Consider the following 5,914-nt stretch of genomic DNA (forward strand, 5'->3'; position numbering starts at 1 on the left):
AAATGTGAAATCCTGAAAGCACAGCTGCCAGCTGACCTCCCCCGTGTCAGCACTGCAGGAATGCCCCTGACTTTGATGGAGTCACTCATAATTTACAGCTCTGGGAGATTCAGCCCGTAGCCCAGAGAACAGAGATGTTAACATGGATAGTCCCTGTCAGAGGAGGGATGCTGATTCTAATGGTACCTCCTGTCAGTCAGCCACAGCCTGGGTGTCACTTAGCAGGACAACGGGTCACCCTCTTCCCTCCATTCTGAATGTGATTAAAAATATCAAAATGAGAGTCAGAATGGGGAGAAAAAAAAAGAACTATTAGGAAAATAAATAAGAGGATTGGGAAGAGAAATCAGAAAGGAGAATGAAAGGCAAGTGCCCTGCAGAGCCCTGGTGCAGTTACCTCGGGCTGGGCAGGGGCAGGGGGCTGCTGGAGACCCCCCTCACTCAGAGGGGTCACAGCACTCGGGTCTCACTCCCTTCTTCACACTCCCCCAGAAAGGGCCAAGTTCCTGCCAAGGGAGGCAGCGAGAGCTCCAGGATCCCTCTGCAGCCACAGGCAGTGGGGGTGAGGGTGAGGGAATCCCCTCTGGGGCTGCTGGACCAGAGCTGGGGGCTGAGAGCCCAGCCAAGGCCAGGAGAGCTGGGTCAGAAAGGGCTGAAGCAACACCAGCCAGGGGCTCAGCTGAAACAAAGCAAATTTGGGATGTGAACTGCTGAGTAGGTGATTATTTCCCCTCTGTTTGGTCCTGCAATGTGCCTGACCCTTTGCATTTCTTATGGCAGTGACCAAAGGTTAAAATGAAGGTTGATGTCCCTTTTGCACTTTATCATGAATAAAACAAGACTTATTTTTTTTCCTGCAGAAAAAAGAGGCCCCAGGTCCACTGATCATCAGGTAGAGTTTTCTGTACCTATTCACAGTTTCAGATGTGCTGAGAGCTCACACCAGTTTAAAGATCCATGAATTCTGCTGTCTGTCACAACCTCACCCTGCCAAAAATCCTGATTTTTCAGGTGCCTGCAGCAGGATGGGCTCCAGCTCTGAATCCCAGAGCTGCCCCTGAGTGAGGATCAACTCTTCAGAGAGGCACAGGGAGCCCTGCAGCTGCTCCTGCAGCCCCTGGGCACTCCCAGTGTGGAACAGGCTCCTGGAATGCTGCTGGGATACAGCCCTGGGGCTCTCTGCCTGCCCATTTTAACCACTGGAAGTTGCAGGAGATTCCCAAAAAGGAATCCAGAATTCCCAAGAAGGTAAGCTGGGGATGATGAGGTTTTTAAAGCACAGCAATTCCTGAGCATGACAAATAATACCACAGAGGGGCTGATGCTGTTTGGCACTTTCCTGGAAGGTCTGTGCAGTAGAAGTTCAGTTCATTAACTGCTGCTGCTCCCTCCCAAAGTCAGTTCAGATTGTTTTCCTGAAATAAGACCTGAACCCAGATGGCAGAGGTGAACCTCCCTTGCCAGCCTCCACCAAGAGAAGATGCAGGTTCAGAAACAGTATTTATACTCCCAAATCTCTCAAATTACTCTCTCTTTTTTAAGCTTATTAAAATTAAAAGCATGACCTGCCACATCACATTACATCAAAACATGATGTAACTTCTTCATTAAAAAAAAAAAATTTAATTTATGATTTTGTATTATGCCACAAAAAGCTTTTGTTTTCCCCAGAGAAACTATAAATTTTTTACAGTGACTGTTTCTGCAGTATCTTTGGCAGACTGAAACAGTGAGCGTTGGCAAAAAGCAGATATTTAACAGCTCCTGACGAGCAGCTTATGAATCACCAGGCTGGGCTTGGCACACAGCTCCCTGCAGGTACCTCTGAAACCACCCAGCCTCCCCTCCCTGCACCACCAGCGAGTGCCTGGCTGCCCCCAGCCCCAAACCTGAGCCCCCAGCCCCAAACCTGAGCCCCCCAGCCCCTCCAAACTCTGCTTTTCTGGAGGAAGCACTCTCTGCTCTGAAAGTGCCGCTGCACCCACTCTCCAGCGTGGATTTCCACTGACTCTGAGCGGCCAGGAAAATGCTTTTCACTGCATTTGGCATTTAGATGTTTTCCATTCAGAGATGTAGAAGTGCTTTGTGCAAACCCTTCACCTCTGCAGCTCTGTAGAGGGGAACTGAGGCAGGAGCAGTAGGAGGGAGAGCCAAGAGCAGCCAGGTGTGCTCTGCTGCTGCCTGCACCTGCAGGTGATGGATCCCAGCCTGGCTGCTGCTTCCAGGTGCTCCTGAGGCAGCCCAGGGCATGGAGTGAGGTGTTTGCTGGCCTGAGGCTCTCACAAACTGATGATTTTTTTGGGAATGCTCTGGCTGAAGAGAAGCTCACAGGAGCCTGAGAACAGGGACTTGCTCTCATCCAGAGCAGGGGTTCCAAGGCCCTGGGTTCCAGCCAATTGCTCTGTGGAGCAAAGCTGCAGCACAGGGTTTGCTCAGGCTGCCTCCACTGTCCTACCAAGGCTGGGCTTATTTCTCAGCCAGCTGCTCACAGGCCCTGCTGCTGGCTGGGCTCAGCTTTCACTGAGCCAGGACCATGATCCACGTGCACAGGTGGGGTGTAAAGCCTTCCTAAAACCACAGCCCCCTAAGTGGAGGCTTTTCCTGGGAGACAGTGTGCCTGAGTTACACTGGGCACCCCAAACAGCAGCTGCTCCTGGGCCACTGCCTTTGGGACAGGTGTTTGAGGTGGATATTCCTCTTTGGGAGGGGTATTTATCCTGTTTACGAGCCTCACTGCTCGTCCTGAATAACCTAAGAGTGGTGGGAAGGTTCCTGGAGTGCTTTGGGTGGAAATGTGCACAGAGATCCTCACCACAGGCACGGGGTGAGTAAAAACAGGGTTTTGTCAGGTTGTTTGTGTCACTTTGGGTGCCCCAGTGAGAACCAGGGCACAGGGCTCTGTGAAATTCCCCATTTCTCAGGAGAATCCTGGGAGATTCTCTGCTCTACCTCAGTGCCAGCCAGGGGAGAGTTCTGCCTTCAAAACCCACCCCTGGTGCCATTCCTCCACCTTCTCCACCCCTTCCTGTCCTCCAGAGAGGGACTGGGGAATGAAGCTGGGTGTTTTTACACGAGATCATCTCTTCAGTGGTGCCACAAGGGCTGAGCTAACTCCTGCACCAGTAAAACTGCCCCAGCACCGAGGCTGCAGGGAGCTGGGGCTGCTGGAAATCCAGGTGTCACCCACACCTGAAACATGCCTTGTCCCTCTGCAGCCTGCAGGACACTGAGAGGAGATGGAAGAGCTCTCAGGTGCTCAGGAGCTGAGCTAAAACCTCCAAACTCTTCCAAACGTGGAAGGAATTATCTGGGATGAGTCTCCTCTTGACTTGACATAGGAGGTTTCAAGTTTCATGGCATCTTACATTATTGTTTAAATTTGTTTCAGGCAAGAAACACACTTTTTAAGGCCAGGAATGCAGATTTGTGAGATGCTAAGACACCTGAAAAGCAAGAATACAGATTGTAGGATGAATATTTCACAGAGTAATTATTTAAATATATTCAAGTATGAACATCTTTAGATCCTAAATTTAGTATTCCTTAAAAACATAATATTACAATAAAATCTAGCCCGCTCTCACATTGTTCCTAACATCCCAATTCTCTGTTTGAACCAGCTGGTTTTTTTAAATTGTGTCTCGGTCGCTTATTTAAAGTGTCCTGCTGATATTTTAGCCCCAGACTTTAATTTTTGGCGTAGCACTGGCACATCTGCTGCTGCTGCTGAGCTCCTGAAGTGCCCAGAGCAGGATGGCACAGCAGGGCTGCTCTGGGGATGCTCTGATGGAGAGGCAGCTCCTGCTCCCACAGAGATCCCGAGGCTGAGGTGGGATTTAAGGGGCACACGGAGCATCCCAGAGGCTCCAGGGCATGGAGCAGCCAGGGACCAGCAGGAAAACATTCCCTGGGGAGGTGTGACATGAGAGAGATGTCTCTGACCCGAGTCCCTGGGCAAGGAGTTGAGATTTAAGGAGCTGAGAGCTCTGGGGATGCTGCTGGAGGAGGGAGGTTGTGTTCCCACGCCAGAGGTGCCAAGGGAAGGGATGGACACGTGCCTGGGAAGTGAATGAAACACCAGGAAAGAGCAGAGCTGCTGCTGCTGTGCCCTCCTGAGCTCCCCCAAAGCTCAGGGTTTGCTCAGATGCTCTTCATGGCATCACCAAGCCCAACAAACAGCTCCAGTTTTGGACTTAAGTAGGGGCACATTTTTATCAAGTGTTGGCCATGATATAATTGCTGATCCCCTTCCCCAGCCACCTGCTTTCCTGCATGGGTTTGGGGATGTCCTGATGGAAGATTTCATCTCCTGAGGTGCCCTCACTGCACCATGTTCAATTAGGAGTGCAAAGGTGATGGGGAAGGTGCAGGAGAGCTCCAGAATGTTTGTAACCCTCAGTGTCACCGCTGGTCTGTGACATCTGTGAGATCCAGATTCATACCCTTCACAGCAGGCACTTCAGAGAGGTATCTCACATTGTTAAATGTGATGTTGGGCCAGAGAATGATCAGAAATGCTGTGTTTGGACCAAGCTCTGGCTTTGGTACCTCAGTTTTCAGGAAGGAGCAGTTTGGAGTCACAGGAGCGAGTCCAGTCCAGCCCAAAGGTTGCCATTTGGACCCCTGATTTATTTCCCCAATTTGTTTCCCTGTTTCCAAACCCTCCACTATCCCAAACTGAACCTTCCCTAACAGAAAGGCCCTTTCTCCTCCCAGCTAAAAGCAGAAGGCTTTCAGTAATTTCAAATACATCAAATCTGGGTGATGGTATGAGAAGGAAGAGCGTGCAGTTTGCTTTATGTGCTTTTAGCTGTTCTACCCTACACTGCAACATGTGCACCCACTCTTGTAACCTTTACTGCTGTGCAAAGATGATCTGTCATTTCTACAGGAGAGAGATAGATATATATTTATTTATTCCAAGGCAGCTCCGAGTCCTGACTGCCCTCTAGAGAAATTCTGCTGCAAAAGCTCAGACCCACAGAGTCAGCAAAAAATAATTGCAGCCCTAATCTTAACCACAGCAGCTGCACACGGGGTCGGTGACAAGATCTGGAGGAGCAGAAATGCACTCAAAGGATGCTTCTTGTCACTGTCCCTGGGAGCTGTGGCCAGACACAAACACCCCAACCCAGGGACAGCTCAGCAAAACCTCAGTTTCCATCTTCCACGAGCTGAAGTGGAAAAGGAATGAAAACATTTTTGGCGAAGAAATTAAGAGCTGCCTCATGTTCACCTCGCTGGCACGTGATGCTTGAAGCCACACAGCTGAAACTCCGTGTTCTTCCCTTGCTCTCACACTTGTAGCTCACATGGAATGAGGATGGTGGATGGGTCTGGCTGTGGTTTCCTCTCTGGAGATGTCCCAGCCCCTCCTGGATGTGTTCCTGGTGAGCCTGCCCTGCACTGCAGCCTCCCCAGAGCTCCCTTCCAGCCCAGCTCTCCGGAGAGTGGCTGCCAGGGCTGGGAGGCTGCTCAGAGCTCCTGCAGGGCCAGGTGGGCTCCTCCAGGTACCCCTGAGCCTGCAGTGGCTCCTCCCTGCTGCCCCAGAGTGGTTTGGGCAAGATTCCTTTGTGTCATTCTGCAAAATGTGGGATGGAAGAAAGGTGTGCTTTGCAATGCTGGGGAACTTATTGCACATGTTGGGGTCAGCACGGGGAAAATGGCATTTCAGCCATGAGGAACAGCACAGAGCAGCTCAGGATGCACTCAGCAAACCCAGATCCTCTTCTCACCTGACAAAAGAGAGAAAAAATGTAAAATGTGTGTCTCTGCCTGTGCGTTTTTCCCAAAAGAGCTGAGTCCCTCTATCCCACAGGATATCCTCACTGACCAGGGGGGCTCGGTGAGTTCCTGCACGGAGCTGAGCCTGCCCTGCCCGGCCAGAGCCCAGGACAGACAGCACAGGAGCCTG

The 5,914-nt window shown here is 51.0% G+C and overlaps 1 long non-coding RNA gene across 1 annotated transcript in view; it reads left to right on the forward strand.

Annotated features, from left to right (window-relative positions):
- LOC107213210 overlaps positions 1–5,914 on the forward strand; it is a 27,544-nt gene that overhangs the window by 7,682 nt on the left and 13,948 nt on the right. Inside the window, exon 3 of the long non-coding RNA XR_004500023.1 lies at positions 1,012–1,248. This is a non-coding gene — a long non-coding RNA (uncharacterized LOC107213210). The remainder of the gene's footprint in view (positions 1–1,011; positions 1,249–5,914) is intronic.

Source organism: Parus major, chromosome 20 (assembly GCF_001522545.3).
Source record: "Parus major isolate Abel chromosome 20, Parus_major1.1, whole genome shotgun sequence".
NCBI lineage: Eukaryota > Metazoa > Chordata > Aves > Passeriformes > Paridae > Parus > Parus major.